We start from the raw sequence: 27,994 nt of genomic DNA, 5'->3' as shown, positions 1-27,994 counted from the left end.
GAGGGGGGGGGGAACTGCCCTGCATATCTATAGGGAGGGGGGAACTGCCCTGCATATCTATAGGGAGGGGGGGAACTGCCCTGCATATCTATAAGGAGGGGGGGGAACTGCCCTGCATATCTATAGGGAGGGGGAGATCTGCCCTGCATATCTATAGGGAGGGGGAACTGCCCTGCATATCTATAGGAAGGGAGGGGGAACTGCCCTGCATATCTATAGGAAGGGGGGGGGGGGAACTACCCTGCATATCTATAGGGAGGGGGGGAACTACCCTGCATATCTATAGGGAGGGGGGGAACTACCCTGCATATCTATAGGGAGGGGGGGAACTACACTGCATATCTATAGAGAGGGGGGAACTACCCTGCATATCTATAGGGAGGGGGGGGACTACCCTGCATATCTATAGGGAGGGGGGGAACTACCCTGCATATCTATAGAGAGGGGGGAACTATCCTGCATATCTATAGGGAGGGGGGGACTACCCTGCATATCTATAGGGAGGGGGGACTGTCATGCATATGTATAGGGAGGGAGAGGGGGACTGTCATACAAATCTATAGGGTGGGAGGGGGGGGGCTGCCATGAAAATCTATAGGGAGGTAGAGAGGTTGATATGTATGTATGAAGGAGGGCAGAGGAGGGGGGCTGATATATGTGACTGGGGGAGTTTTGATGTGACGGGGGGGGATAGCTAGCTAGCAGAGTGGAGGTAAGGAAAATAGCTGCAAGGGGGATGGATGCAGGGTGGGAGGTAAAGAAAATGGCTGCAGCAGGGGTTAAGGAAAATGGCTGTGGGGGGGGGGGGGTTGTGGTTAAGGAAAATGGCTGCAGGGGGTATTTAAAAAATAGAGCAGCTTTGGGGGGCAGAATCTCATGATTGTGTGGTGGTCACATGGGTGGTCTCAGCAATCACTAGAATACTAAATATTAGTGATATGGGGCTGGTAGAGGTTTGTATTTGATTGACAACAAATATTCAGATATTGCTTATATATGCCTGTCCAATGGGGTACTTTTAGCTGGCCATAATGGAGTGTTTTGTTTTAACTAAAGGGCCTAATCATTCAGGGTTTGCATTATAATACATTTTTGCATTTTCAAAAAAGGACGCCAACTTTCCAGAAGCCAGCGAGAGGATAACAAAGTGAAGAGCAAGGACAGGTAAGAGACAATGGCACAATCTGTCTAAATTTGAATGCTGGAGAATACACCTGAACATTCATATTCAGGAGTGTTCCTATACACCTATATATTCGGAGGAGGGGGGGGGGGGGCGCTATTAGCGTATTAGCCTAGGGCGGCCAGAACCCTTAATCAGGCCCTGCACACACCTGTCATATTGTATATTTTGTGGCCTTCAAATTCAGGGGTGCAAGTATTATGGATGTGAACTAAAATGTTCATATTGGATTGGGGTGTAAGAATTAGTTAATTATTTTGCACTAGCAGTCACATTGCTAATGGGGCTTGCAAAAAGCTAACTTTAGCCTTAAAACACTGTGTGTGTCCGTGTCCGTGTCCTATTTTGTGTAGAGTAAGACCAATGCCTGCTTTAACATGTGTCTACATGTAAGGTAGCTCAAATACTTTCAAAGTGTGACACATAATAGCACTCTGAGGCCACAATTACATTCTCCTCATGCAGCAGAGTGACCATACTCCAGATTAGCAAGCAGAAAGTACTGAACACTGGCACACAACCTGTAGTGAGATTCAAAACCCCACCCCAAACATAGTGGTTGGCACAAAGGTGCGTTTGGATATACATCTAATCAATAAGCAGAGTTTGGTGTGGCTACCTAGCTAATAGGCTAGGAATATGCCATGTCTGCATGGCCATCCTGTGACCAACAGGCACTGTGGTTATTAAAGGAAAGCACTACCAAGAGGGCTAATGTTAACTGTGCACAACCATGACACAACATGATGTAGAGTCCAAAAATTGCATGCACCAAATCAAAGACAGATATTCCAATCCAAATGACAGGTAGGCAAAGCACTCCCCAAACATTTGTACAATTCTACTTTGAAAAGGCATTACCCTATTACAAATCTATACTCCATTTCAAACAACTTTTGATGACAGCATCAAAACCAAGTTGCTGCAAGGGGAAAACTGACACTATATGGTATAAGATTTACTTACTATCCCCATGTCTGCCCTAGCCTAGCACACAGTAACACTAGTAATTAATTCTGTGGGGACTCATTAACATAGCATCTCTGAGGTCAGTTCCACACTGGGGTTGGATTTTTGGCTTACAATTGGTCAGATACACTGTATGTAACTTCTTCATGTTAGTATGAGACTTCTTATTGTTCATTTATGCCTAATGGGTAATTGTATGTGTATTCTCAATAAAACACATCAGTAACATGCATTTCCAGGTAGGCCCATTTTGCCTTAACAATGTTTACACATGTTGCTCAAATCTCTGACCCAAAAAACTGTCCTATCCACAGTATGCCAGAGCCTGCTCAATGCAATTTCAAATTTGCAGGAGAGAAGAAAAAGGACACGTGGGATTAAATAACTGATTTAATTGAGAAGCCAGGTGTACATTAATGTTTCCTCACTGCAAAGCATAGAGTACTCGTCTCATCCGCGACAGGCCCCATGTTTTTGGAGGGAGAGGCAACCATTACACACAGGTGTCTGAAAGATCGCTCCCATACGTGCTCAGAGAACCAATCAGAGCGCAAAGTCCTCCATTTTGTGATAATTTGTTTGACATTGCAAAATGAGGGCTGCAATCTTCAGCAGAAGGGAGCTACGGTGCCTGACTGAAGGCATGGACAATGTGCCCTCGGGGCGATATGTCTCTAACGAGATAAAGTTACAGGCGTATCGGAGGGTCCACAGACACCTCCGCCTGCGGTACCATCGCAGACGGACCATTGTACAACTCCAAAGGCGCTGGAGCAATCTCTGGCGGCGTCAGCCCCAGTTGCTTGCTGAACTTCGTCAGGAGATTATAAGAAGTGAGTTCTATATTAATTGCCGAAACCGTGTGTAAACATATATTTTGTGTATATGTATCCAACTATGTGCACCCAAATCACCAGACATGGCCTACCACTACACTACATATCAATATTTCTCCACACTGGAAAAGTCATTCCCCTTCCAATGCATCCAACCTCCTTTTGGCTCCTGTCTCCTACATTTGGCTACTGAACATTTACTTTCCCATATGATTTAGTGAGAAACTTCAGGACATTACTGCAGGTTTTGAAATCAAGCTCTCAAACTCTTGACCCCAGTGCTGTCAGTTGGTGACCTAAGCTTAAAATCCATTTGCAGAATTGAGTGCCAGAAGTGTTTTTATTATTGGCTAAACATTTGAAAGGCAGCTTTCAAAAACCAAAGACCTTATCTCATTTTCAAAGATGTGGAAGGTCCCATAAGGTGCAACTGGCTATTTGCACTGTGAGGGTGTCCCATCAAAAGATGATTTCTAAAGTATTGGTATCATCCACAGTATTTGATATCCCACAACTAAGTGGCGCTGTACAGAGAGAACTCATTCACATTTATACCTGCCCCATAGTAGCTTACAGACTTAAATACCCTAACATTTCCACACAGACTACTGGCAATTTCTAAAATATCCAAATTACCAGGCCAGTATTATGTTTGGGAAGTGTTGTAGTCAACACATGCAAGTATGGAGCAAACTTGCACACTCCACACAGATGAAGCTATAATCAGGACTCGAACTCCTGACCGCAGTGCTGTGTGAGAAAAGTGCTAACCACTAGGCCACTGAGATATTCCACATCCACATACCTATACTAAACCCAAACATTTGTGACAGGTCATGTGAAATGCTTTGTGTTTATCATGTTTAGCTCCTTGCTTTTGTACTAGCTAATATTTGTGTCTGCTGGCAATGCAAAGTTTATTCCACATGTATGATCAGCTCATTTTCTTAATACTATCGGTTTATTAAGCTGGCAATTGTGTTAACAATACCTTTTTTTTGTTTTTTCTTGTTTCCAACAGTCCAGGCACGTTAAGAACGGCGGCAACGCCGCCGACCGGTGGTGGAGGACGAGGAGCCTGAGAGTCCTGCTCAGCAGGTGGCTGCCCAGGCCGAGTCGGAGGCAGAAGCCTCCCCAGAGGCGGAGGAGCAGGGCGAGGGCCAGGCCGAGGCAGAGGAGGAGGAGTCACAGCCTGCGGCCCAATCCTCCCCCTCCGCCTCTGGGGAGGGTGCGTGCTCTCTGGACGAGCCTGAGCGGGAGGAAGAGGCAGAGCTCTAGCAAGACCAAGAGGCCGAGAGCCAGCTGGTGGTGGCTCAAGATGGTGAGGCATTAGGAGATAGTAAGTCTTTACAAGAAAGGGATTTTCGAAATTGATACCACTGCAATGTGCCTAAAATTAGTGACTAATCCCTGCTGGAACACATGTTCTTTAGAAGGTGACATTTATGACACAGGTTGCAATGATAATGGACATCCAAACGTGTGTTTATGTAAACAAGAAAAGAACAGGCCACATGGCCACGCAGGTCAGGGGCAACACGTACAGACAGTCCCGATTGACTTGTCAACTTGTCAGTATATAATGGTATAGATTTACCATGAAATTATCAGACACATCTCTTCAAATAAAGCGAGTTAACGTTTGGTTTGAACACTTGATTATTCCTAATTTTTTCAAAGTAATTTAGTACTGTACCACCTGTCTGTATGATTAAACAAATGATTTTGCATTTGGATTTTAAAATCTTTGCTTTGCAACATCAAGGGCCAAGTTAGATTTGCCAAACTTTAATAGATTAATGTCTGCTCTTCAGCAGCCTTTTTAATAGGCAAACTCTGATTTAGTGGGATGAAGCTTATTTTTTTATGGCAATTGTCAATGATTTCCTGAGAATGATTGTGTAGGTAGGGCCTCAGTGTAGTGCTTTGGCCTGGGGACTATAATGCTGGTAAGACAACCCCGTTCCACGCCCCTCTCCCCGGGGCACACCAGAATGTAGTACATCTATCAAAATGCTACTCCAAAGCCTTATGAACGTGTAATGTGCGTCTAAATGGTTTTGTAGCTAGAGGCCTTACATTTGAAAGTAATGTAACACATCTCTAGTAAGTCCAGTCTGTTTGCCAAATTAGGTTGGGATGTATATTTATTGTATTATTTTGGTTCTTTCAGCACCCGAGGAGGAAGCCCGAAATTTGCAACCCCCACCATCCACTGCGGCCCAATTGATGGCACAAATGGGCCACTATATTGTCAACCTGGAGGCGATCAGCAACCAACTGGCCCAATTGGTTGCAGATTGGAAGGCCACATTGGCGTACTGGTCCTCCTTATTGTAAAAATGTATATGTTTTTGTTTTATTGTTTTTTTGTAAATGAGTTCTTTTATATGGTTTAGTATTTTTGCTACTTTGTAGCCTTGAAAAATTATATAAGTTCTTTAAAAAAAACCTTGGTGTGTGTGTCTTTACTCATCTCATTACACAACATGTGGGTGTGAGGATAAATATAATAATCCTAGAAGAGTAACATTTAAGCAAGATGGTTTGTTTCTAACATCATTTCTTTAGCAGAAAAGGTTTTGATTTGCTGTTTGCATGTCATTCAAAAGGAACATGTGCCCTCCAGCTACAAGCCACCCCTGTAAGAGTTATGGCATCTGTAGGCCCTGTGTGCAAGATAAATCCCCCAAAGTCAAATACCCTAGCTAGTTACCAATTCCCCCAAATCATATGTCATTGTAGTCATAGTCCAAGGTTACGTTCAAGTATCAGAGTAAAGCCAGTCACACATTGAAGAGAACCTTGAAACTGTACCCAGAAATGGCGTAAGTGGTGAAAGGCAGAAGTGCAAGCGAAGCAAAGGACCATGGTACTGGAGTGTGGTGAGCGTTGTGTTTGGAAAAGCCGAGTACATCACATAACGTGTACACCGTGGAGCCAGATGAAAGTCGGTTTGCATGCAATGTTGCATTTAACTCAAAGGAGGCTGACCCCTACAAACCCCCCCCCCCCCGCTTAATCCATTCGTAGTAATAAATGTCAGCATGGACATAATAATGTGCATGTGAAGTGAGGGCCCTGAGGCTTTTCGAAAGTAACCCCAAAAAAAGATTTTTCTTACAATACAGGATAAATATGACAATGTGGTTGAGCATGTAGAACAAATCCTACTTAATGAAACCATTGTGTGTAGCTCCTGTGTTTCTTGTTAGCATAATGATTCCAGTCCACACAATGGTTGTGGGTATGCTTTATATTTGAACTCTTGGCTGCTGTGCTGTGAGTCCAAAGTGCTAACAACTGAGCTATCAGTGAGATTGGTATTTTGTGCGTAATGTGTGTGAATAATGTAGAGTACTATTCAGTGTGAGTTGCCTGTGTAGCACGCATGCTGTATTGTTGGTGTTGTATGTTGTATGTTGTTTTTTCACATCTCAGGTTGGGCTAGTGGGTAGCTGTCCCACTTTCCTTACAATCAGTCATAAGTTCTAATACAGACAAAAACCCTTAATCTGTGTGGAGGTTGCATACACTCTTGTGTGTATCCTTTATGGAAGAGTATGCTATGCCTTTTCCTGAAAAGGCAGATGTATTTACACAACATAGATTTTGATATATTCATTATTCATGTGTTTTTGATGTAGCCATATCCATGCATTTTGCATACTATACGGAGACTTGAAATCCCTAAACACAAGAAAGATCTTGAGCAATGTGTTTGCTAAAAGTGTGTATTACGCTAATTACTAGCAAACGAAAAACAACTTCAGAGTGTTACACATCATTGTTATTTGCCAGTGATTAATGAGTAATGAGCTATCCCTTAAAAATAAGCCCCAGGCATTGTGTTGTGTTCTGTGTAAACAAACTGTTCGTCTCTCCCACATTGGGCGTGAAGTATACATTGCTTAGCTTACCATCAATTGCTTGAGATCCGTTGCTTGTGCTTGTACCATGTTTAAAGATCCGCAGGTGGGTGTGTTTTATAGCGTTTCTACTGCTTATTTCCGTCCCTTAAGTGTAGAGGACCACTGGAGGGTGTGTTTTTGCTGTTTGAGGTCCTTATTTCACTCGCATAAGTGTTTGCTTCACTGAAAGTATGCAACGCAGATACGTATGCGATTGCGTACCTTGATGAATTGGGCCCATTGTTCTTAAGTTAAAAAGCATAACGCCTACTTGACTGACTGCAGTTTGCGGTTGATTTGACTTTGAGTGCCGGATCTGCTGTGTTTGAGCTGCGTATGTGGTGCTTAATGCTGCTCAAGTCCCATTTTCGTGCATGCGCAGAGACTAGCAGATTATCTGCATATGTTTCAGTTTGCGTACCTAAATGAATGGGGCCCCTGGTGTTCCCAGGTGGTCTCCCATCCAAGTACTAACCAGGCCTGGCCTGTTTAGCTTCTGAGATATGACAAGATTAGGCTTGTTCAGGGTGGTGTGGCTGTAGGTATTGTGTTCATACTGGCCTTTTCTTTCTTTCTCTTGTTCATGCTTCCTACATTGCTGGTTTTGAGATGTATAAGAGATGTAGGTCAGTATAAACCAAATATCTACAGCCACACCACCCTGAACAAGCCCAATCTAGTCTGATCTTTGAATCTAAGCAGAGCCAGGCCTGGTTAGTACTTGGGTGGGAGACCACCTGGCAACGCCGGGTACTGTAGGCCTTTTTTTTCTTTTTCTTCTTCATGCTTCCTACATTGCTGGTTTTGAGATGTATAAGAGATGTATAAGAGATGTAAGTCACTATAAACCCAATACCTACAACCACACCACCCTGAACAAGCCCAATCTAGACTGATCTTGGAAGCTATGCAGGACCGAGCCTGGTTAGTACTTGGATGGGAGATGATCTGGGAACACCTGGTGCTGTAGGCTTTTTTTTTCTTGTTCATGCTTCCTACATTGCTAATTTTGAGATGTATAAGAGATGTAGGTCAGTACAGACCCAATACCTACAGCCCCACCACCCTGAACAATCCTAATGTGTTCTGATCTTGGAAGCTAAGCCGTGCCAAACCTGGTTTGTACTTGGATGGGAGACCACCTGGGAACACCAGGTGCTGTAGGCCTTTTTTTTCTAGTTCATGCTTCCTACATTGCTGGTTTTGAGATGTTTAAGAGATGTAGATCAGCACAAACCAAATAACTAAAGCCTCACCACTCTGTAAAAGCCCAATCTCGTCTGATCTTGGCAGCAAAGCAGGGCCAGCCCTGGTTAGTACTTGGATGGTAGACCACCTGGGAAAACCAGGTGCTGTAGGCCTTTTTTTCCTTTCTCTTGTTCATGCTTCCTACATTTCTGGTTTTGAGATGTATATGAGATATAGGTCAGTACAAATACAATACCTACAGCCACACCATCCTGAACAAGCCCAATCTCATCTGATCTTGGAAGCTATGCAGGGCCGGGCCTAGTTAGTATTTGGATGTGGGGCCACCTGTGAACACAAGGTGCTGTAGGCCTTTTTTTTCTTTCTCTTGTTCATGCTTCCTACCTTGCTGGTTTTGAGATGTATAAGAGATGTAGGTCAGTATAAACCAAATATCTACAGCCACACCACACTGAACAAGCCCAATCTCATCTGATCTTTGAATCTAAGCGGAGCCAGGCCTGGTTAGTACTTGGATGGGAGACCACCTGGCAACATCGGGTACTGTAGGCCTTTTTTTTTCTTTTTCTTCTTCATGCTTCCTACATTGCTGGTTTTGAGATGTATAAGAGATGTAGGTCAGTACAAACCCAAAACTTGCAGCCACACCACCCTGAACAAGCCTATTCTCATCTGATCTTGGAAGCTAAGCAGGGCTGGGCCTGGTTAGTACTTGGATGGTATACCACCTGTGAACACCGGGTGCTGTAGGCCTTTTCTTTCTTTCTCTTGTTCATGCTTCCTACATTGCATGTTTTGAGATGTATAAGAGATGTAGGTCAGTAGAAACCCAACACCTACAGCCACACCACCCTGAACAAGCCCAATCTCGTCTGTTCTTGGAAGCTAAGCAGGGCCAGGCCTGGTTAGTACTTGGATGGGAGACCACCTGGGAACACCAGGTGCTGTAGCCTTTTTTTTTTCTTTCTCTTGTTCATGCTTCCAACATTGCTGGTTTTGAGATATATAAGAGATGTAGGTGAGTAGAAACCCATTACCTACAGCCACATCACCGTGAGCAAGCCTGCTTTTGGAAGCTAAGCAGGCCGGGCCTGGTTAGTACTTGGATGTGAGATTACCTGGGAACACTGGGTGCTGTAGGCCTTTTTTTTTTCTTTCCCTTGTTCATGCTTCCTACATTTCTGGTTTTGAGATGTATAAGAGATGTAGGTCAGTATAAACCCAACACCTACAGCCACACCACCCTGAACAAGCCCAATCTTGTCTGATCTTGGAAGCTAAGCAGGGTTGGGCCTGGTTAGTACTTGGATGGGAGACCACCTGGAAACACCGAGTTCTGTAGGCCTTTTTTTTCTTTCTCTTGTTTCATGCTTCCTACATTGCTGTTTTTGAGATGTATAAGAGATGTAGGTAAGTACAACCACAATAACTACAGCCACACCACCCTGAACAAGCCCAATCTCGTCTGATCTTGGAAGCTAAGCAGGGGCGGGCCTGGTTAATACTTGGATGGGAGACCACTTTTGGAAACACCGGGTGCTGTAGGCCTTCTTTTTTTTTTTCTCATGTTCATGCTTCCTGCATTGCTGGTTTTGAGATGTATAAGAGATGTAGGTCAGGAAAAATCCAATACTTACTGCCACACCACCCTGAACAAGCCTATTCTCATCTGATCTTGGAAGTTAAGCAAGGCCGGGTCTGTTTAGTACTTGGATGGGAGACCACCTGTGAACACCAGGTGCTGTAGGCCTTTTCTTTCTTTCTCTTGTTCATGCTTCCTACATTGCTGGTTTTGAGATGTATAAGAGATGTAAGTCAGTTCAAACCCAGTACCTACAGCTAAACCACCCTGAACAAGCCCAATCTCGTCTGATCTTGGAAGCTAAGCAGGGCCAGGCCTGGTTAGTACTTGTATAGGAGACCACCTGTAAACACCGGGTTCTGTAGGCCTTTTTTTTTTCTTTCTCTTGTTCATGCTTCCTACATTGCTGGTTTTGAGATGTATAAGAGATGTAGGTCAGTACAAACCCAACACCTACAGCCACACCACCCTGAACAAGCCCAATCTCGTCTGATCTTGGAAGCTAAGCAGGGGCGGGCCTGGTTAATACTTGGATGGGAGACCACTTTTGGAAACACCGGGTGCTGTAGGCCTTCTTTTTTTTTTTCTCTTGTTCATGCTTCCTACATTGCTGGTTTTGAGATGTATAAGAGATGCAGGTCAGGACAAATCCAATACTTACTGCCACACCACCCTGAACAAGCCTATTCTCATCTGATCTTGGAAGTTAAGCAAGGCGGGGTCTGTTTAGTACTTGGATGGGAGACCACCTGTGAACACCAGGTGCTGTAGGCCTTTTCTTTCTTTCTCTTGTTCATGCTTCCTACATTGCTGGTTTTGAGATGTATAAGAGATGTAAGTCAGTTCAACCCCAATACCTACAGCTAAACCACCCTGAACAAGCCCAATCTCGTCTGATCTTGGAAGCTAAGCAGGGCCAGGCCTGGTTAGTACTTGTATGGGAGACCACCTGTAAACACTGGGTTCTGTAGGCCTTTTTTTTCTTTCTCTTGTTCATGCTTCCTACATTTCTGGTTTTGAGATGTATAAGAGATGTAGGTCAGTACAAACCTAATACCTACAGCCAGACCACCCTGAACAAGCCTGATCTTGGTAGCTAAGCAGGGTCGGGCCTGGTTAGTACTTAGGTGGAGACCACTTGGAAACACCAGGTTCTGTAGGCCTTTTTTTTCTTTCTCTTGTTCATGCTTCCTACATTGCTGGTTTTGAGATGTATAAGAGATGTAGGTCAGTACAACCCCAACACCTACAACCACACCCCCCTAAACAAGCCCAATCTCGTCTGATCTTGGAAGCTAAGCAGGGGCGGGCCTGGTTAATACTTGGATGGGAGACCACTTTTGGAAACACCGGGTGCTGTAGGCCTTCTTTTTTTTTTCTCTTGTTCATGCTTCCTACATTGCTGGTTTTGAGATGTATAAGAGATGTAGGTCAGTATAAACCCAACACCTACAGCCACACCACCCTGAACAAGCCTATTCTCATCTGATCTTGGAAGTTAAGCAACGCCGGGTCTGGTTAGTACTTGGATGGGTGACCACCTGTGAACACCAGGTGCTGTAGGCCTTTTCTTTCTTTCTCTTGTTCATGCTTCCTACATTGCTGGTTTTGAGATGTATAAGAGATGTAAGTCAGTTCCAACCCAATACCTACAGCCAAACCACCCTGACCAAGCCCAATCTCGTCTGATCTTGGAAGCTAAGCAGGGCCGGGCCTGGTTAGTACTTGTATGGGTAAGCACCGGGTCCTGTAGGCCTTTTTTTATTCTTTCTCTTGTTCATGCTTCCTACATTGCTGGTTTTGAGATGTATAAGAGATGTAGGTGAGTACAAACCCATTACCTACAGCCACACCACCCTGAACAAGCCTGATTTTGGAAGCTAAGCAGGCCGGGCCTGGTTAGTACTTGGATGTGAGATTACCTGGGAACACTGGGTGCTGTAGGCCTTTCTTTTCTTTCTCTTGTTCATGCTTCCTACATTTCTGGTTTTGAGATGTATAAGAGATGTAGGTCAGTACAAACCTAATACCTACAGCCAGACCACCCTGAACAAGCCTGATCTTGGTAGCTAAGCAGGGTTGGGCCTGGTTAGTACTTAGGTGGAGACCACTTGGAAACACCAGGTTCTGTAGGCCTTTTTTTTCTTTCTCTTGTTCATGCTTCCTACATTGCTGGTTTTGAGATGTATAAGAGATGTAGGTCAGTACAACCCCAACACCTACAACCACACCCCCCTAAACAAGCCCAATCTCGTCTGATCTTGGAAGCTAAGCAGGGGCGGGCCTGGTTAATACTTGGATGGGAGACCACTTTTGGAAACACCGGGTGCTGTAGGCCTTCTTTTTTTTTTTCTCTTGTTCATGCTTCCTACATTGCTGGTTTTGAGATGTATAAGAGATGTAAGTCAGTTCCAACCCAATACCTACAGCCAAACCACCCTGAACAAGCCCAATCTGGTCTGATCTTGGAAGCTAAGCAGGGCCAGGCCTGGTTAGTACTTGTATGGGTAAGCACCAGGTCCTGTAGGCCTTTTTTTATTCTTTCTCTTGTTCATGCTTCCTACATTGCTGGTTTTGAGATGTATAAGAGATGTAGGTGAGTACAAACCCATTACCTACAGCCACACCACCCTGAACAAGCCTGATTTTGGAAGCTAAGCAGGCCGGGCCTGGTTAGTACTTGGATGTGAGATTACCTGGGAACACTGGGTGCTGTAGGCCTTTCTTTTCTTTCTCTTGTTCATGCTTCCTACATTTCTGGTTTTGAGATGTATAAGAGATGTAGGTCAGTACAAACCTAATACCTACAGCCAGACCACCCTGAACAAGCCTGATCTTGGTAGCTAAGCAGGGTCGGGCCTGGTTAGTACTGAGGTGGAGACCACTTGGAAACACCAGGTTCTGTAGGCCTTTTTTTTCTTTCTCTTGTTCATGCTTCCTACATTGCTGGTTTTGAGATGTATAAGAGATGTAGGTCAGTACAACCCCAACACCTACAACCACACCCCCCTAAACAAGCCCAATCTCGTCTGATCTTGGAAGCTAAGCAGGGGCGTGCCTGGTTAATACTTGGATGGGAGACCACTTTTGGAAACACCGGGTGCTGTAGGCCTTCTTTTTTTTTTTCTCTTGTTCATGCTTCCTACATTGCTGGTTTTGAGATGTATAAGAGATGTAGGTCAGGACAAATCCAATACTTACTGCCACACCACCCTGAACAAGCCTATTCTCATCTGATCTTGGAAGTTAAGCAAGGCCGGGTCTATTTAGTACTTGGATGGGAGACCACCTGTGAACACCAGGTGCTGTAGGCCTTTTCTTTCTTTCTCTTGTTCATGCTTCCTACATTGCTGGTTTTGAGATGTATAAGAGATGTAGGTAAGTACAACCACAATAACTACAGCCAGACCACACTGAACAAGCCTAATCTTGGAAGCTATGCAGGGCCAGGCCTGGTTAGTATTTGGATGGGGGACCACCTGTGAACACCAGGTGCTGTAGGCTTTTTTTTTCTTTCTCTTGTTCATGCTTCGTACATTGCTGGTTTTGAGATGTATAAGAGATGTAGGTCAGTACAAACCCAACACCTACAGCCACACCACCCTGAACAAGCCCAATCTCGTCTGATCTTGGAAGCTAAGCAGGGGCGGGCCTGGTTAATACTTGGATGGGAGACCACTTTTGGAAACACCGGGTGCTGTAGGCCTTCTTTTTTTTTTTCTCTTGTTCATGCTTCCTACATTGCTGGTTTTGAGATGTATAAGAGATGCAGGTCAGGACAAATCCAATACGTACTGCCACACCACCCTGAACAAGCCTATTCTCATCTGATCTTGGAAGTTAAGCAAGGCGGGGTCTGTTTAGTACTTGGATGGGAGACCACCTGTGAACAATGGGTGCTGTAGGCCTTTTCTTTCTTTCTCTTGTTCATGCTTCCTACATTTCTGGTTTTGAGATGTATAAGAGATGTAGGTCAGTACAAACCTAATACCTACAGCCAGACCACCCTGAACAAGCCTGATTTTGGAAGCTCAGCAGGCCAGGCCTGGTTAGTACTTGGATATGAGATTACCTGGGAACACTGGGTGCTGTAGGCCTTTCTTTTCTTTCTCTTGTTCATGCTTCCTACATTTCTGGTTTTGAGATGTATAAGAGATGTAGGTCAGTACAACCCCAATACCTACAGCCACACCACCCTGAACAAGCCCAATCTCATCTGATTTTGGAAGATATGCAGGGCCGGGCCTGGTTAGTATTTGGATGGGGGACCACCTGTGAACAATGGGTGCTGTAGGCCTTTTCTTTCTTTCTCTTGTTCATGCTTCCTACATTTCTGGTTTTGAGATGTATAAGAGATGTAGGTCAGTACAAACCTAATACCTACAGCCAGACCACCCTGAACAAGCCTGATCTTGGTAGCTAAGCAGGGTCGGGCCTGGTTAGTACTTAGGTGGAGACCACTTGGAAACACCAGGTTCTGTAGGCCTTTTTTTTCTTTCTCTTGTTCATGCTTCCTACATTGCTGGTTTTGAGATGTATAAGAGATGTAGGTCAGTACAACCCCAACACCTACAACCACACCCCCCTAAACAAGCCCAATCTCGTCTGATCTTGGAAGCTAAGCAGGGCCTGGACTGGTTAGTACTTGGATGGGAGACCACCTGGGAACACCAGGTTCTGTAGGCCTATTCTTTCTTTCTCTTGTTCATGCTTCCTACATTGCTGGTTTTGAGATGTATAAGAGATGTAAGTCAGTTCCAACCCAATACCTACAGCCAAACCACCCCGAACAAGCCCAATCTCGTCTAATCTTGGAAGCTATGCAGGGCCAGGCCTGGTTAGTATTTGGATAGGGGACCACCTGTGAACACCAGGTGCTGTAGGCTTTTTTTTTCTTTCTCTTGTTCATGCTTCGTACATTGCTGGTTTTGAGATGTATAAGAGATGTAGGTCAGTATAAACCCAACACCTACAGCCACACCACCCTGAACAAGCCTATTCTCATCTGATCTTGGAAGTTAAGCAATGCCGGGTCTGGTTAGTACTTGGATGGGTGACCACCTGTGAACACCAGGTGCTGTAGGCCTTTTCTTTCCTTCTCTTGTTCATGCTTCCTACATTGCTGGTTTTGAGATGTATAAGAGATGTAAGTCAGTTCCAACCCAATACCTACAGCCAAACCACCCTGAACAAGCCCAATCTCGTCTGATCTTGGAAGCTAAGCAGGGCCGGGCCTGGTTAGTACTTGTATGGGTAAGCACCAGGTCCTGTAGGCCTTTTTTTATTCTTTCTCTTGTTCATGCTTCCTACATTGCTGGTTTTGAGATGTATAAGAGATGTAGGGGAGTACAAACCCATTACCTACAGCCACACCACCCTGAACAAGCCTGATTTTGGAAGCTAAGCAGGCCGGGCCTGGTTAGTACTTGGATGTGCGATTACCTGGGAACACTGGGTGCTGTAGGCCTTTCTTTTCTTTCTCTTGTTCATGCATCCTACATTTCTGGTTTTGAGATGTATAAGAGATGTAGGTCAGTACAAACCTAATACCTACAGCCAGACCACCCTGAACAAGCCTGATCTTGGTAGCTAAGCAGGGTCGGGCCTGGTTAGTACTTAGGTGGAGACCACTTGGAAACACCAGGTTCTGTAGGCCTTTTTTTTCTTTCTCTTGTTCATGCTTCCTACATTGCTGGTTTTGAGATGTATAAGAGATGTAGGTCAGTACAACCCCAACACCTACAACCACACCCCCCTAAACAAGCCCAATCTCGTCTGATCTTGGAAGCTAAGCAGGGGCGGGCCTGGTTAATACTTGGATGGGAGACCACTTTTGGAAACACCGGGTGCTGTAGGCCTTCTTTTTTTTTTTCTCTTGTTCATGCTTCCTACATTGCTGGTTTTGAGATGTATAAGAGATGTAGGTCAGTATAAACCCAACACCTACAGCCACACCACCCTGAACAAGCCTATTCTCATCTGATCTTGGAAGTTAAGCAACGCCGGGTCTGGTTAGTACTTGGATGGGTGACCACCTATGAACACCAGGTGCTGTAGGCCTTTTCTTTCTTTCTCTTGTTCATGCTTCCTACATTGCTGGTTTTGAGATGTATAAGAGATGTAAGTCAGTTCCAACACAATACCTACAGCCAAACCACCCTGAACAAGCCCAATCTCATCTGATCTTGGAAGCTAAGCAGGGCCAGGCCTGGTTAGTACTTGTATGGGTAAGCACCGGGTCCTGTAGGCCTTTTTTTATTCTTTCTCTTGTTCATGCTTCCTACATTGCTGGTTTTGAGATGTATAAGAGATGTAGGTGAGTACAAACCCATTACCTACAGCCACACCACCCTGAACAAGCCTGATTTTGGAAGCTAAGCAGGCCGGGCCTGGTTAGTACTTGGATGTGAGATTACCTGGGAACACTGGGTGCTGTAGGCCTTTCTTTTCTTTCTCTTGTTCATGCTTCCTACATTTCTGGTTTTGAGATGTATAAGAGAGGTAGGTCAGTACAAACCTAATACCTACAGCCAGACCACCCTGATCTTGGTAGCTAAGCAGGGTCGGGCCTGGTTAGTACTTAGGTGGAGACCACTTGGAAACACCAGGTTCTGTAGGCCTTTTTTTTCTTTCTCTTGTTCATGCTTCCTACATTGCTGGTTTTGAGATGTATAAGAGATGTAGGTCAGTACAACCCCAACACCTACAACCACACCCCCCTAAACAAGCCCGATCTTGGAAGCTAAGCAGGGGCGGGCCTGGTTAATACTTGGATGGGAGACCACTTTTGGAAACACCGGGTGCTGTAGGCCTTCTTTTTTTTTTTCTCTTGTTCATGCTTCCTACATTGCTGGTTTTGAGATGTATAAGAGATGTAGGTCAGGACAAATCCAATACTTACTGCCACACCACCCTGAACAAGCCTATTCTCATCTGATCTTGGAAGTTAAGCAAGGCTGGGTCTATTTAGTACTTGGATGGGAGACCACCTGTGAACACCAGGTGCTGTAGGCCTTTTCTTTCTTTCTCTTGTTCATGCTTCCTACATTGCTGGTTTTGAGATGTATAAGAGATGTAGGTAAGTACAACCACAATAACTACAGCCAGACCACACTGAACAAGCCTAATCTTGGAAGCTATGCAGGGCCAGGCCTGGTTAGTATTTGGATGGGGGACCACCTGTGAACACCAGGTGCTGTAGGCTTTTTTTTTCTTTCTCTTGTTCATGCTTCGTACATTGCTGGTTTTGAGATGTATAAGAGGTGTAGGTCAGTACAAAACCAACACCTACAGCCACACCACCCTGAACAAGCCCAATCTCGTCTGATCTTGGAAACTAAGCAGGGGCAGGCCTGGTTAATACTTGGATGGGAGACCACTTTTGGAAACACCGGGTGCTGTAGGCCTTCTTTTTTTTTTTCTCTTGTTCATGCTTCCTACATTGCTGGTTTTGAGATGTATAAGAGATGCAGGTCAGGACAAATCCAATACTTACTGCCACACCACCCTGAACAAGCCTATTCTCATCTGATCTTGGAAGTTAAGCAAGGCAGGGTCTGTTTAGTACTTGGATGGGAGACCACCTGTGAACACCAGGTGCTGTAGGCCTTTTCTTTCTTTCTCTTGTTCATGCTTCCTACATTGCTGGTTTTGAGATGTATAAGAGATGTAAGTCAGTTCAACCCCAATACCTACAGCTAAACCACCCTGAACAAGCCCAATCTCATCTGATCTTGGAAGCTAAGCAGGGCCAGGCCTGGTTAGTACTTGTATGGGAGACCACCTGTAAACACTGGGTTCTGTAGGCCTTTTTTTTTTCTTTCTCTTGTTCATGCTTCCTACATTGCTGGTTTTGAGATGTATAAGAGATGGAGGTGAGTACAAACCCATTACCTACAGCCACACCACCCTGAACAAGCCTGATTTTGGAAGCTCAGCAGGCCGGGCCTGGTTAGTACTTGGATGTGAGATTACCTGGGAACACTGGGTGCTGTAGGCCTTTCTTTTCTTTCTCTTGTTCATGCTTCCTACATTTCTGGTTTTGAGATGTATAAGAGATGTAGGTCAGTACAACCCCAATACCTACAGCCACACCACCCTGAACAAGCCCAATCTCATCTGATTTTGGAAGATATGCAGGGCCGGGCCTGGTTAGTATTTGGATGGGGGACCACCTGTGAACAATGGGTGCTGTAGGCCTTTTCTTTCTTTCTCTTGTTCATGCTTCCTACATTGCTGGTTTTGAGATGTATTAGAGATGTAGGTCAGTATAAACCCAACACCTACAGCCACTCCACCCTTAACAAACCCAATCTCATCTGATTTTAGAAGCTAAGCAGAGCAGGGCCTGGTTAGTACTTGGATGAGAGACTTCCTGGGAACAGCGGGTGCTGTAGGCCTTTTTTTTCTTTCTCTTGTTCATGCTTCCTACATTGCTGGTTTGGAGATGTTAAAGTGACTAAAGGCGGAAATGCTCTGCACAGGCATTAGAAGAAAACATCCACATGCAATGTATGTCAAGATATAAATCTATAGCGTATAGCTTGTGGGGGTGCTGGTCCTGTTATATTTGGACAGAACGAATAATGAACAGAGGTTCATGTTAGAAGGACAAATTAGCACTCCTTATGTTATTTAAAATATAACTTTTAATGGTTATTGTTTAATAATGACATCCTCCCGGAAAACAAGGTGAAATATATTAAAATAACTTACAAATACACACATACACACGTGTGATAAAAACAAAAACACCAACTGATAGGGATCTATTATATAAGGAAATAGTCTGGTGGATACAAAGAGTATCTTGTATAAAACCTTTTTTTAGCAAACCATTTACTGGTAAGTGGTGGTTGGTAAGAAGACAAAAATGATTTAAAGTGTAATTGAGAACCGTGTCTCTTATTGTGTTGGTGTTACAAGCCTTCTAGTCACCACTATAACAAATGTAGCAGGCAGATAACGGAGTAAGGTACTGGATCTTGGTGAATTTAATAAGGGGAACCCCCTAGCTCAAAAAGGTCTTAGCTTGTGTGATGCTATTGGTAAGTTTGAAATACAAGGCTTAATCTGGATTATTGGCAGTATGAAGCACTACACCATAGCACATCTATACTGAGGCTGGTGTGCTTCCTGCACTGTGTAATATTGTCAGCAATAATAAAGGCAGATAACTTATTGCCAGTAATGGCTCTATGTTACCAGAAAAAGTCCCTGATGTAAAACAAATGACAGTCTCTATAGTAGATACTGTTCACAGCAATTATACATTCAGGTGCATCTATGATAAGGCTGGTGCAATTCCTGCAATGTATGACCTTGTCAGCTATACCACATGTAATTAGCTCATTACCAGTAGCAGCTCTGTGGTACTGAAAGAGTTCCCTGATATGAGTGAGCTTATGTGTAGTCTCCGTGAAAGACACTAGTCTCAGCAGCTGAGCTATTTTTATCTGGCTAATAAAAGATCCCCTATTGTAGCTAAAAAACGTTTTTTTCTGCCTGCCACTAAATGGAAGCTATCACTGCATCCCTATCTGTAGTTGGTGTTGGCGCCAAATAACGCTGGCCCTAACGTACGTTTCACCCTCAGGCTTTGGAGATGTATAAGAGATGTAGTTCAGTAAAATCCAAATATCTACAGCCACACCACCCTGAGCAAGCCTAATCTCATCTGATCTTGGAAGCTCAGCAGCGCCAGGACTGGTTAGTATTTGGATGGGGGACCACCTGTGAACAACGGGTGCTGTAGGCCTTTTCTTTCTTTCTCTTGTACATGCTTCCTACATTGCTGGTTTTGAGATGTATAAGGGATGTAGGTCAGTAGAAACCAAATACCTACAGCCACACCAGCCTGTACAAGCCCAATCTTGTCAGATCTTGGAAGCTAAGCATGGCAGGGCTTGGTTAGTACTTGGATGGGAGACCACCTGGGAATACCAGGTGCTGTAGGCCTATTTTTTCTTACTCTTCTTCATGCTTCCTACATTGCTGGTTTTGAGATGTATAAGAGATGTAGGTCAATATGCACCTAATATCTACACCCACACCACCCTGAACAAGCCCAATCTCCTCTCATCTTTGAAGCTAAGCAGGGCCTGGCCTGGTTAATACTTGGATGGGAGACCACCTGGGAAAACCAGGTGCTGTAGGCCTATTTTTTCTTGTTCATGCTTCCTACATTGCTGGTTTTGAGATGTATAAGCGATGTAGGTCAGTACAAACCCAATACCTACAGCCACACCACCCTGAACAAGCCCAATCTCATCTGATCTTCGAAGCTAAGCAGGGTTGGGCCTGGTTAGTACTTGGATGGGAGACCACCTGGAAACACCAGGTTCTGTAGGCCTTTTTTTTCTTTCTCTTGTTCATGCTTCCTACATTGCTGGTTTTGAGATGTATAAGAGATGTAGGTCAGTACAACACCAATAATTCCAGCCACACCACCCTGAACAAGCCTGATCTTGGAAGTTAAGCAGGGCAGGGCATGGTTAGTACTTGGATGGGAGACCACCTGGGAACACCAGGTGCTGTAGGCCTATATTTTCTTTCTCTTCTTCATGCTTCCTACATTGCTGGTTTTGAGATGTATAAGAGATGTAGGTCAGTATAAGCCCAATACTTACAGCCACACCACCCAGAACAAGCCCAATCTTGTCTGACCTTGAAAACTAAGCTGGGCTGGGCCTGGTTAATACTTGGATGGGAGACCACTTGTGGAAAAACCGGGTGCTGTAGGTCTTTTTTTTTCTTTCTGTTGTTCATGCTTCTTACATTGCTGGTTTTGAGATGTATAAGAGATGTAGGTAACAATACAATCCCCATACTTACAGCCACACCACCCTGAACAAGCCTGATTTTGGAAGCTAAGCAGGCCGGGCCTGTTTAGTACTTGGATGGGAGACCACCTGTGAACACCAGGTGCTGTAGGCCTTTTCTTTCTTTCTCTTGTTCATGCTTCCTACATTGCTGGTTTTGAGATGTATAAGAGATGTAGGTCAGTGCAAAACCAATACCCACAGCCACACCACCCTGAGCAAGCCCAATCTCAACTGATCTTGAAAGCTAAGCAGGACTGGGCCTGGTTTATACTTGGATGGGAGACCACCTGGGAACACCAGCTGCTCTAGGCCTTTTTTTTCTTTCTCTTGTTCATGCTTCCTACATAGCTGGTTTTCAGATGTATAAGAGATGTAGGTCTGTACAAACCCAACATCTACAGCCACACCACCCTGAACAAGTTCAATCTCGTCTGATCTTGGAAGCTAAGCAGGGTCAGGTCTGCTTAGTGCTAGGATGAGAAACCATCTGGGAACACCGGGTACTGTAGGCCTTTCTCTTGTTCATGCTTCCTACATTGCTGGTTTTGAGATGTATAAGTTATGTAGGTCAGTACAAACCCAATACGTACAGCCATACCACCCTGAACAAGCCTAATCTTGGAAGCTAAGCAGGGCCTGCTCTGGTTAGTAGTTTGATGGGGGAACACCAGTTGCTGTAGGCCTTTTTATTCTTTCTCCTGTTCATGCTTCCTACATTGCTGGTTTTGAGATGTATAAGTGATGTAGGTCAGTACTAACCCAATACCTACAGCCACACCACCCTGAACAAGCCCAATCTCGTCTGATCTTGAAAACTAAGCAGGGCAGGGCCTGGTTATTACTTGGATGGGAGACCACCTGGGAACACGGGGAGCTGTAGACCTTTTTTTTTCTTTCTCTTGTTCATGCTTCCAACATTGCTGGTTTTGAGATGTATAAGAGATGTAGGTGAGTAGAAATCCATTACCTACATCCACACCACCCTGAACAAGCCTGATTTTGGAAGCTAAGCAGGCCGGGCCTGGTTAGTACTTGTATGTGAGATTACCTGGGAACACCAGGTGCTGTAGGCCTTTTTTTTCTTTCTATTGTTCATGCTTCCTACATTTCTGGTTTTGAGATATATGAGAGATGTAGGTCAGTACAACCCCAATACCTACAGCCACACCACGCTGAACAAGCCCAATCTAGTCTGATCTTGGAATCTATGCAGGGCCGGGCCTGGTTAGTATTTGGATGGGGGACCACCTGTGAACAACGGGTGCTGTAGGCTTCTTTTTTCTTTCTCTTGTTCATGCTTCCTACATTGCTGGTTTTGAGATGTATAAGAGATGTAGGTCAGTATGAACACAATATCTACAGCCACACCACCCTGAACAATCCCAATCCCGTCTGATCTTGGAAGCTAAGCAGGGCTGAGCCTGGTTAGTACTTGAATGGGTGACCACCTGGGAACACTGGGTGCTGTAGGCTATTTTTTTCTTTCTCTTGTTCATGCTTCCTACATTGCTGGTTTCGAGATGTATAAGAGATGTAGGTCAGTATGGACACAATACCTTCAGCCGCACCACCCTGAACAAGCCCAATCTCGTCTGATCTTGGAAGCTAAGCAGGGCCAGGCCTGGTTAGTACTTGGATGGGAGACCAGCTGGGAAAACAGGGTGCTGTAGACCTTTTTTTTTTCTTTCTCTTGTTCCTGCTTCCAACATTGCTGGTTTTGAGATGTATTAGAGATGTAGGTGAGTATAAATCCATTACCTACAGCCAAAACACCCTGAACAAGCCCAATCTCGTCTGATCTTGAAAGCTAAGCAGGGGTGGGCCTGGATAGTATTTGGATGGGAGACCTCCTGGAAACACCAGGTTCTGTAGGCCTTTCTCTTGTTCATGCTTCCTGCATTGCTGGTTTTGAGATGTATAAGAGATGTAGGAGAGTACAATCCCATTACCTACAGCCACACCACCCTGAACAAGCCTGATTTTGGAAGCTAAGCAGGCCAGGCCTGGTTAGTACTTGGATGTGAGAACACCTGGGAACAGCGGGTGCTGTAGGCCTTTTTTTTCTTTCTCTTGTTCATGCTTCCTACATTGCTGGTTTTGAGATATATAAGAGATGTAGGTGAGAGCAAACCCAATACCTACAGCCATGCCACCCTGAACAAGCCCAATCTCATCTGATCTCTGAAACTAAGCAAGGCTGGGCCTGGTTAGTACTTGAATGGGACACCACCTGGGAACACCAGGTGCTGTAGGCCTTTTTTTCTTTCTCTTGTTCATGCTTCCTACATTGCTGGTTTTGAGATGTATAAGAGATGTAGGTCAGTGCAAAACCAATACCCACAGCCACACCACCCTGGGCAAGCCCAATCTCAACTGATCTTGAAAGCTAAGCAGGACTGGGCCTGGTTTATACTTGGATGGGAGACCACCTGGGAACACCAGGTGCTCTAGGCCTTTTTTTTCTTTCTCTTGTTCATGCTTCCTACATAGCTGGTTTTCAGATGTATAAGAGATGTAGGTCTGTAGAAACCCAACATCTACAGCCACACCACCCTGAACAAGTTCAATCTCGTCTGATCTTGGAAGCTAAGCAGGGTCAGGTCTGCTTAGTGCTAGGATGAGAAACCATCTGGAAACACCGGGTACTGTAGGCCTTTCTCTTGTTCATGCTTCCTACATTGCTGGTTTTGAGATGTATAAGTTATGTAGGTCAGTACAAACCCAATACGTACAGCCACACCACCCTGAACAAGCCTAATCTTGGAAGCTAAGCAGGGCCTGCTCTGGTTAGTAGTTTGATGGGGGAACACCGGTTGCTGTAGGCCTTTTTATTCTTTCTCCTGTTCATGCTTCCTACATTGCTGGTTTTGAGATGTATAAGTGATGTAGGTCAGTACTAACCCAATACCTACAGCCACACCACCCTGAACAAGCCCAATCTCGTCTGATCTTGAAAACTAAGCAGGGCAGGGCCTGGTTATTACTTGGATGGGAGACCACCTGGGAACACGGGGAGCTGTAGACCTTTTTTTTTCTTTCTCTTGTTCATGCTTTCAACATTGCTGGTTTTGAGATGTATAAGAGATGTAGGTGAGTAGAAATCCATTACCTACATCCACACCACCCTGAACAAGCCTGATTTTGGAAGCTAAGCAGGCCGGGCCTGGTTAGTACTTGTATGTGAGATTATCTGGGAACACCAGGTGCTGTAGGCCTTTTTTTTCTTTCTCTTGTTCATGCTTCCTACATTTCTGGTTTTGAGATATATGAGAGATGTAGGTCAGTACAACCCCAATACCTACAGCCACACCACGCTGAACAAGCCCAATCTAGTCTGATCTTGGAATCTATGCAGGGCCGGGCCTGGTTAGTATTTGGATGGGGGACCACCTGTGAACAACGGGTGCTGTAGGCTTCTTTTTTCCTTCTCTTGTTCATGCTTCCTACATTGCTGGTTTTGAGATGTATAAGAGATGTAGGTCAGTATGAACACAATATCTACAGCCACACCACCCTGAACAAGCCCAATCCCGTCTGATCTTGGAAGCTAAGCAGGGCTGAGCCTGGTTAGTACTTGAATGGGTGACCACCTGGGAACACTGGGTGCTGTAGGCTATTTTTTTCTTTCTCTTGTTCATGCTTCCTACATTGCTGGTTTGGAGATGTATAAGAGATGTAGGTCAGTACAAAACCAACACCTACAGCTACACCACCCTGAACAAGCTCAATCTCGTTTGATCTTGGAAGCTAAGCAGGGCCGTGCCTGGTTAGTACTTGGATGGTAGACCAACTGGGAACACCGGGTGCTGTAGGCCTTTTTTTTCTTTCTCTCGTTCGTGCTTTTTACATTGCTGGTTTTGCGATGTATAAGAGATGTAGGTCAGTACGAACGCAATACCTTCAGCCACACCACCTTGAACAAGCCCAATCTCATCTGATCTTGGAAGCTAAGCAGGGCCAGGCATGGTTAGTACTTGGATGGGAGACCAGCTGGGAAAACAGGGTGCTGTAGACCTTTTTTTTTTCTTTCTCTTGTTCCTGCTTCCAACATTGCTGGTTTTGAGATGTATTAGAGATGTAGGTGAGTATAAATCCATTACCTACAGCCAAAACACCCTGAACAAGCCCAATCTCGTCTGATCTTGAAAGCTAAGCAGGGGTGGGCCTGGTTAGTATTTGGATGGGAGACCTCCTGGAAACACCAGGTTCTGTAGGCCTTTCTCTTGTTCATGCTTCCTGCATTGCTGGTTTTGAGATGTATTAGAGATGTAGGTCAGTATAAACCATATACCTACAGCCACAACACCCTGAACAAGCCCAATCTTGTCTGATCTTGGAAACTAAGCAGGGCTGGGCCTGGTTAGTACTTGAATGGGAGACCACCTGGGAACACTGGGTGCTGTAGGCATTTTTTTCTTTCTCTTGTTCGTGCTTCCTACATTGTTGGTTTTGAGATATATAAGAGATGTAGGTCAGTACAAACCCAATACCTACAGCCACACCACCCTGAACAAGCCCAATCTTGTCTGATCTTGGAAGCTAAGCAGGGCCTGGACTGGTTAGTACTTGGATGGGAGACCACCTGGGAACATGAGGTTCTGTAGGCCTATTTCTTCTTACTCTTGATCATGCTTCCTACATTGATGGTTTTGAGATGTATAAGAGATGTAGGAGAGTACAATCCCATTACCTACAGCCACACCACCCTGAACAAGCCTGATTTTGGAAGCTAAGCAGGCCAGGCCTGGTTAGTACTTGGATGTGAGAACACCTGGGAACAGCGGGTGCTGTAGGCCTTTTTTTTCTTTCTCTTGTTCATGCTTCCTACATTGCTGGTTTTGAGATATATAAGAGATGTAGGTGAGAGCAAACCCAATACCTACAGCCATGCCACCCTGAACAAGCCCAATCTCATCTGATCTCTGAAACTAAGCAAGGCTGGGCCTGGTTAGTACTTGAATGGGACACCACCTGGGAACACCAGGTGCTGTAGGCCTTTTTTTCTTTCTCTTGTTCATGCTTCCTACATTGCTGGTTTTGAGATGTATAAGAGATGTAGGTCAGTGCAAAACCAATACCCACAGCCACACCACCCTGGGCAAGCCCAATCTCAACTGATCTTGAAAGCTAAGCAGGACTGGGCCTGGTTTATACTTGGATGGGAGACCACCTGGGAACACCAGGTGCTCTAGGCCTTTTTTTTCTTTCTCTTGTTCATGCTTCCTACATAGCTGGTTTTCAGATGTATAAGAGATGTAGGTCTGTAGAAACCCAACATCTACAGCCACACCACCCTGAACAAGTTCAATCTCGTCTGATCTTGGAAGCTAAGCAGGGTCAGGTCTGCTTAGTGCTAGGATGAGAAACCATCTGGGAACACCGGGTACTGTAGGCCTTTCTCTTGTTCATGCTTCCTACATTGCTGGTTTTGAGATGTATAAGTTATGTAGGTCAGAACAAACCCAATACGTACAGCCACACCACCCTGAACAAGCCTAATCTTGGAAGCTAAGCAGGGCCTGCTCTGGTTAGTAGTTTGATGGGGGAACACCGGTTGCTGTAGGCCTTTTTATTCTTTCTCCTGTTCATGCTTCCTACATTGCTGGTTTTGAGATGTATAAGTGATGTAGGTCAGTACTAACCCAATACCTACAGCCACACCACCCTGAACAAGCCCAATCTCGTCTGATCTTGAAAACTAAGCAGGGCAGGGCCTGGTTATTACTTGGATGGGAGACCACCTGGGAACACGGGGAGCTGTAGACCTTTTTTTTTCTTTCTCTTGTTCATGCTTTCAACATTGCTGGTTTTGAGATGTATAAGAGATGTAGGTGAGTAGAAATCCACTACCTACATCCACACCACCCTGAACAAGCCTGATTTTGGAAGCTAAGCAGGCCGGGCCTGGTTAGTACTTGTATGTGAGATTATCTGGGAACACCAGGTGCTGTAGGCCTTTTTTTTCTTTCTCTTGTTCATGCTTCCTACATTTCTGGTTTTGAGATATATGAGAGATGTAGGTCAGTACAACCCCAATACCTACAGCCACACCACGCTGAACAAGCCCAATCTAGTCTGATCTTGGAATCTATGCAGGGCCGGGCCTGGTTAGTATTTGGATGGGGGACCACCTGTGAACAACGGGTGCTGTAGGCTTCTTTTTTCCTTCTCTTGTTCATGCTTCCTACATTGCTGGTTTTGAGATGTATAAGAGATGTAGGTCAGTATGAACACAATATCTACAGCCACACCACCCTGAACAAGCCCAATCCCGTCTGATCTTGGAAGCTAAGCAGGGCTGAGCCTGGTTAGTACTTGAATGGGTGACCACCTGGGAACACTGGGTGCTGTAGGCTATTTTTTTCTTTCTCTTGTTCATGCTTCCTACATTGCTGGTTTGGAGATGTATAAGAGATGTAGGTCAGTACAAAACCAACACCTACAGCTACACCACCCTGAACAAGCTCAATCTCGTTTGATCTTGGAAGCTAAGCAGGGCCGTGCCTGGTTAGTACTTGGATGGTAGACCACCTGGGAACACCGGGTGCTGTAGGCCTTTTTTTTCTTTCTCTCGTTCGTGCTTTTTACATTGCTGGTTTTGCGATGTATAAGAGATGTAGGTCAGTATGAACGCAATACCTTCAGCCACACCACCCTGAACAAGCCCAATCTCATCTGATCTTGGAAGCTAAGCAGGGCCAGGCCTGGTTAGTACTTGGATGGGAGACCAGCTGGGAAAACAGGGTGCTGTAGACCTTTTTTTTTTCTTTCTCTTGTTCCTGCTTCCAACATTGCTGGTTTTGAGATGTATTAGAGATGTAGGTGAGTATAAATCCATTACCTACAGCCAAAACACCCTGAACAAGCCCAATCTCGTCTGATCTTGAAAGCTAAGCAGGGGTGGGCCTGGTTAGTATTTGGATGGGAGACCTCCTGGAAACACCAGGTTCTGTAGGCCTTTCTCTTGTTCATGCTTCCTGCATTGCTGGTTTTGAGATGTATTAGAGATGTAGGTCAGTATAAACCATATACCTACAGCCACAACACCCTGAACAAGCCCAATCTTGTCTGATCTTGGAAACTAAGCAGGGCTGGGCCTGGTTAGTACTTGAATGGGAGACCACCTGGGAACACTGGGTGCTGTAGGCATTTTTTTCTTTCTCTTGTTCGTGCTTCCTACATTGTTGGTTTTGAGATATATAAGAGATGTAGGTCAGTACAAACCCAATACCTACAGCCACACCACCCTGAACAAGCCCAATCTTGTCTGATCTTGGAAGCTAAGCAGGGCCTGGACTGGTTAGTACTTGGATGGGAGACCACCTGGGAACATGAGGTTCTGTAGGCCTATTTCTTCTTACTCTTGATCATGCTTCCTACATTGATGGTTTTGAGATGTATAAGAGATGTAGGTGAGTACAATCATTACCTACAGCCACACCACCCTGAACAAGCCTGATTTTGGAAGCTAAGCAGGCCGG

The 27,994-nt window shown here is 45.0% G+C and overlaps 59 pseudogenes; all 59 read left to right on the top strand.

Annotated features, from left to right (window-relative positions):
• The first annotated feature begins 7,542 nt into the window (after positions 1-7,542).
• Positions 7,543-7,661, top strand: LOC142136845 (5S ribosomal RNA; annotated as a pseudogene).
• Positions 7,662-8,141: 480 nt separating this feature from the next.
• LOC142136800 (5S ribosomal RNA) lies at positions 8,142-8,260 on the top strand (annotated as a pseudogene).
• Positions 8,261-8,341: 81 nt separating this feature from the next.
• Positions 8,342-8,460, top strand: LOC142136622 (5S ribosomal RNA; annotated as a pseudogene).
• Positions 8,461-8,541: 81 nt separating this feature from the next.
• LOC142136397 (5S ribosomal RNA) lies at positions 8,542-8,660 on the top strand (annotated as a pseudogene).
• Positions 8,661-8,742: 82 nt separating this feature from the next.
• Positions 8,743-8,861, top strand: LOC142130675 (5S ribosomal RNA; annotated as a pseudogene).
• An 81-nt stretch (positions 8,862-8,942) lies between these two features.
• LOC142123797 (5S ribosomal RNA) lies at positions 8,943-9,061 on the top strand (annotated as a pseudogene).
• Positions 9,062-9,334: 273 nt separating this feature from the next.
• On the top strand, positions 9,335-9,453 carry LOC142129486 (5S ribosomal RNA; annotated as a pseudogene).
• Positions 9,454-9,535: 82 nt separating this feature from the next.
• LOC142136095 (5S ribosomal RNA) lies at positions 9,536-9,656 on the top strand (annotated as a pseudogene).
• Positions 9,657-9,739: 83 nt separating this feature from the next.
• Positions 9,740-9,858, top strand: LOC142135592 (5S ribosomal RNA; annotated as a pseudogene).
• An 81-nt stretch (positions 9,859-9,939) lies between these two features.
• LOC142136484 (5S ribosomal RNA) lies at positions 9,940-10,058 on the top strand (annotated as a pseudogene).
• An 83-nt stretch (positions 10,059-10,141) lies between these two features.
• LOC142133024 (5S ribosomal RNA) lies at positions 10,142-10,262 on the top strand (annotated as a pseudogene).
• Positions 10,263-10,345: 83 nt separating this feature from the next.
• On the top strand, positions 10,346-10,464 carry LOC142136093 (5S ribosomal RNA; annotated as a pseudogene).
• Positions 10,465-10,545: 81 nt separating this feature from the next.
• LOC142136369 (5S ribosomal RNA) lies at positions 10,546-10,664 on the top strand (annotated as a pseudogene).
• A 270-nt stretch (positions 10,665-10,934) lies between these two features.
• On the top strand, positions 10,935-11,055 carry LOC142136695 (5S ribosomal RNA; annotated as a pseudogene).
• An 82-nt stretch (positions 11,056-11,137) lies between these two features.
• On the top strand, positions 11,138-11,256 carry LOC142131507 (5S ribosomal RNA; annotated as a pseudogene).
• A 651-nt stretch (positions 11,257-11,907) lies between these two features.
• On the top strand, positions 11,908-12,028 carry LOC142136694 (5S ribosomal RNA; annotated as a pseudogene).
• Positions 12,029-12,885: 857 nt separating this feature from the next.
• Positions 12,886-13,004, top strand: LOC142136465 (5S ribosomal RNA; annotated as a pseudogene).
• A 271-nt stretch (positions 13,005-13,275) lies between these two features.
• Positions 13,276-13,396, top strand: LOC142133013 (5S ribosomal RNA; annotated as a pseudogene).
• An 83-nt stretch (positions 13,397-13,479) lies between these two features.
• On the top strand, positions 13,480-13,598 carry LOC142136561 (5S ribosomal RNA; annotated as a pseudogene).
• A 270-nt stretch (positions 13,599-13,868) lies between these two features.
• On the top strand, positions 13,869-13,987 carry LOC142135680 (5S ribosomal RNA; annotated as a pseudogene).
• Positions 13,988-14,257: 270 nt separating this feature from the next.
• LOC142136491 (5S ribosomal RNA) lies at positions 14,258-14,376 on the top strand (annotated as a pseudogene).
• Positions 14,377-14,457: 81 nt separating this feature from the next.
• LOC142136743 (5S ribosomal RNA) lies at positions 14,458-14,576 on the top strand (annotated as a pseudogene).
• An 81-nt stretch (positions 14,577-14,657) lies between these two features.
• On the top strand, positions 14,658-14,776 carry LOC142131028 (5S ribosomal RNA; annotated as a pseudogene).
• A 651-nt stretch (positions 14,777-15,427) lies between these two features.
• Positions 15,428-15,548, top strand: LOC142136693 (5S ribosomal RNA; annotated as a pseudogene).
• Positions 15,549-15,631: 83 nt separating this feature from the next.
• On the top strand, positions 15,632-15,750 carry LOC142134499 (5S ribosomal RNA; annotated as a pseudogene).
• An 835-nt stretch (positions 15,751-16,585) lies between these two features.
• On the top strand, positions 16,586-16,704 carry LOC142136367 (5S ribosomal RNA; annotated as a pseudogene).
• A 271-nt stretch (positions 16,705-16,975) lies between these two features.
• LOC142136383 (5S ribosomal RNA) lies at positions 16,976-17,096 on the top strand (annotated as a pseudogene).
• Positions 17,097-17,179: 83 nt separating this feature from the next.
• On the top strand, positions 17,180-17,298 carry LOC142134521 (5S ribosomal RNA; annotated as a pseudogene).
• An 81-nt stretch (positions 17,299-17,379) lies between these two features.
• Positions 17,380-17,498, top strand: LOC142136188 (5S ribosomal RNA; annotated as a pseudogene).
• Positions 17,499-17,770: 272 nt separating this feature from the next.
• LOC142135669 (5S ribosomal RNA) lies at positions 17,771-17,889 on the top strand (annotated as a pseudogene).
• An 81-nt stretch (positions 17,890-17,970) lies between these two features.
• On the top strand, positions 17,971-18,089 carry LOC142136486 (5S ribosomal RNA; annotated as a pseudogene).
• A 1,439-nt stretch (positions 18,090-19,528) lies between these two features.
• LOC142126378 (5S ribosomal RNA) lies at positions 19,529-19,647 on the top strand (annotated as a pseudogene).
• A 275-nt stretch (positions 19,648-19,922) lies between these two features.
• Positions 19,923-20,041, top strand: LOC142120670 (5S ribosomal RNA; annotated as a pseudogene).
• Positions 20,042-20,312: 271 nt separating this feature from the next.
• Positions 20,313-20,433, top strand: LOC142136261 (5S ribosomal RNA; annotated as a pseudogene).
• An 844-nt stretch (positions 20,434-21,277) lies between these two features.
• LOC142133146 (5S ribosomal RNA) lies at positions 21,278-21,396 on the top strand (annotated as a pseudogene).
• Positions 21,397-21,667: 271 nt separating this feature from the next.
• LOC142136103 (5S ribosomal RNA) lies at positions 21,668-21,786 on the top strand (annotated as a pseudogene).
• An 81-nt stretch (positions 21,787-21,867) lies between these two features.
• LOC142117506 (5S ribosomal RNA) lies at positions 21,868-21,986 on the top strand (annotated as a pseudogene).
• Positions 21,987-22,067: 81 nt separating this feature from the next.
• Positions 22,068-22,186, top strand: LOC142136124 (5S ribosomal RNA; annotated as a pseudogene).
• Positions 22,187-22,269: 83 nt separating this feature from the next.
• LOC142129221 (5S ribosomal RNA) lies at positions 22,270-22,388 on the top strand (annotated as a pseudogene).
• Positions 22,389-22,649: 261 nt separating this feature from the next.
• Positions 22,650-22,768, top strand: LOC142126026 (5S ribosomal RNA; annotated as a pseudogene).
• An 80-nt stretch (positions 22,769-22,848) lies between these two features.
• LOC142136653 (5S ribosomal RNA) lies at positions 22,849-22,967 on the top strand (annotated as a pseudogene).
• Positions 22,968-23,419: 452 nt separating this feature from the next.
• On the top strand, positions 23,420-23,538 carry LOC142133135 (5S ribosomal RNA; annotated as a pseudogene).
• A 271-nt stretch (positions 23,539-23,809) lies between these two features.
• On the top strand, positions 23,810-23,928 carry LOC142136102 (5S ribosomal RNA; annotated as a pseudogene).
• An 81-nt stretch (positions 23,929-24,009) lies between these two features.
• On the top strand, positions 24,010-24,128 carry LOC142117319 (5S ribosomal RNA; annotated as a pseudogene).
• Positions 24,129-24,209: 81 nt separating this feature from the next.
• LOC142130442 (5S ribosomal RNA) lies at positions 24,210-24,328 on the top strand (annotated as a pseudogene).
• Positions 24,329-24,409: 81 nt separating this feature from the next.
• Positions 24,410-24,528, top strand: LOC142136413 (5S ribosomal RNA; annotated as a pseudogene).
• An 83-nt stretch (positions 24,529-24,611) lies between these two features.
• LOC142128225 (5S ribosomal RNA) lies at positions 24,612-24,730 on the top strand (annotated as a pseudogene).
• A 72-nt stretch (positions 24,731-24,802) lies between these two features.
• On the top strand, positions 24,803-24,921 carry LOC142129554 (5S ribosomal RNA; annotated as a pseudogene).
• Positions 24,922-25,001: 80 nt separating this feature from the next.
• Positions 25,002-25,120, top strand: LOC142136635 (5S ribosomal RNA; annotated as a pseudogene).
• A 270-nt stretch (positions 25,121-25,390) lies between these two features.
• LOC142126007 (5S ribosomal RNA) lies at positions 25,391-25,509 on the top strand (annotated as a pseudogene).
• Positions 25,510-25,589: 80 nt separating this feature from the next.
• LOC142136652 (5S ribosomal RNA) lies at positions 25,590-25,708 on the top strand (annotated as a pseudogene).
• Positions 25,709-26,160: 452 nt separating this feature from the next.
• On the top strand, positions 26,161-26,279 carry LOC142133124 (5S ribosomal RNA; annotated as a pseudogene).
• Positions 26,280-26,550: 271 nt separating this feature from the next.
• On the top strand, positions 26,551-26,669 carry LOC142136101 (5S ribosomal RNA; annotated as a pseudogene).
• Positions 26,670-26,750: 81 nt separating this feature from the next.
• LOC142117308 (5S ribosomal RNA) lies at positions 26,751-26,869 on the top strand (annotated as a pseudogene).
• Positions 26,870-26,950: 81 nt separating this feature from the next.
• On the top strand, positions 26,951-27,069 carry LOC142126588 (5S ribosomal RNA; annotated as a pseudogene).
• An 81-nt stretch (positions 27,070-27,150) lies between these two features.
• Positions 27,151-27,269, top strand: LOC142131604 (5S ribosomal RNA; annotated as a pseudogene).
• Positions 27,270-27,352: 83 nt separating this feature from the next.
• On the top strand, positions 27,353-27,471 carry LOC142128214 (5S ribosomal RNA; annotated as a pseudogene).
• Positions 27,472-27,543: 72 nt separating this feature from the next.
• LOC142129543 (5S ribosomal RNA) lies at positions 27,544-27,662 on the top strand (annotated as a pseudogene).
• Positions 27,663-27,742: 80 nt separating this feature from the next.
• On the top strand, positions 27,743-27,861 carry LOC142136634 (5S ribosomal RNA; annotated as a pseudogene).
• Positions 27,862-27,994: the final 133 nt, after the last annotated feature.

Source organism: Mixophyes fleayi, chromosome 1, assembly GCF_038048845.1.
Source record: "Mixophyes fleayi isolate aMixFle1 chromosome 1, aMixFle1.hap1, whole genome shotgun sequence".
NCBI classification, from domain to species: domain Eukaryota; kingdom Metazoa; phylum Chordata; class Amphibia; order Anura; family Limnodynastidae; genus Mixophyes; species Mixophyes fleayi.
The sequence above is the reverse complement of the archived record's forward strand: the minus strand, read 5'-3'. Positions and strand labels throughout refer to the sequence as shown.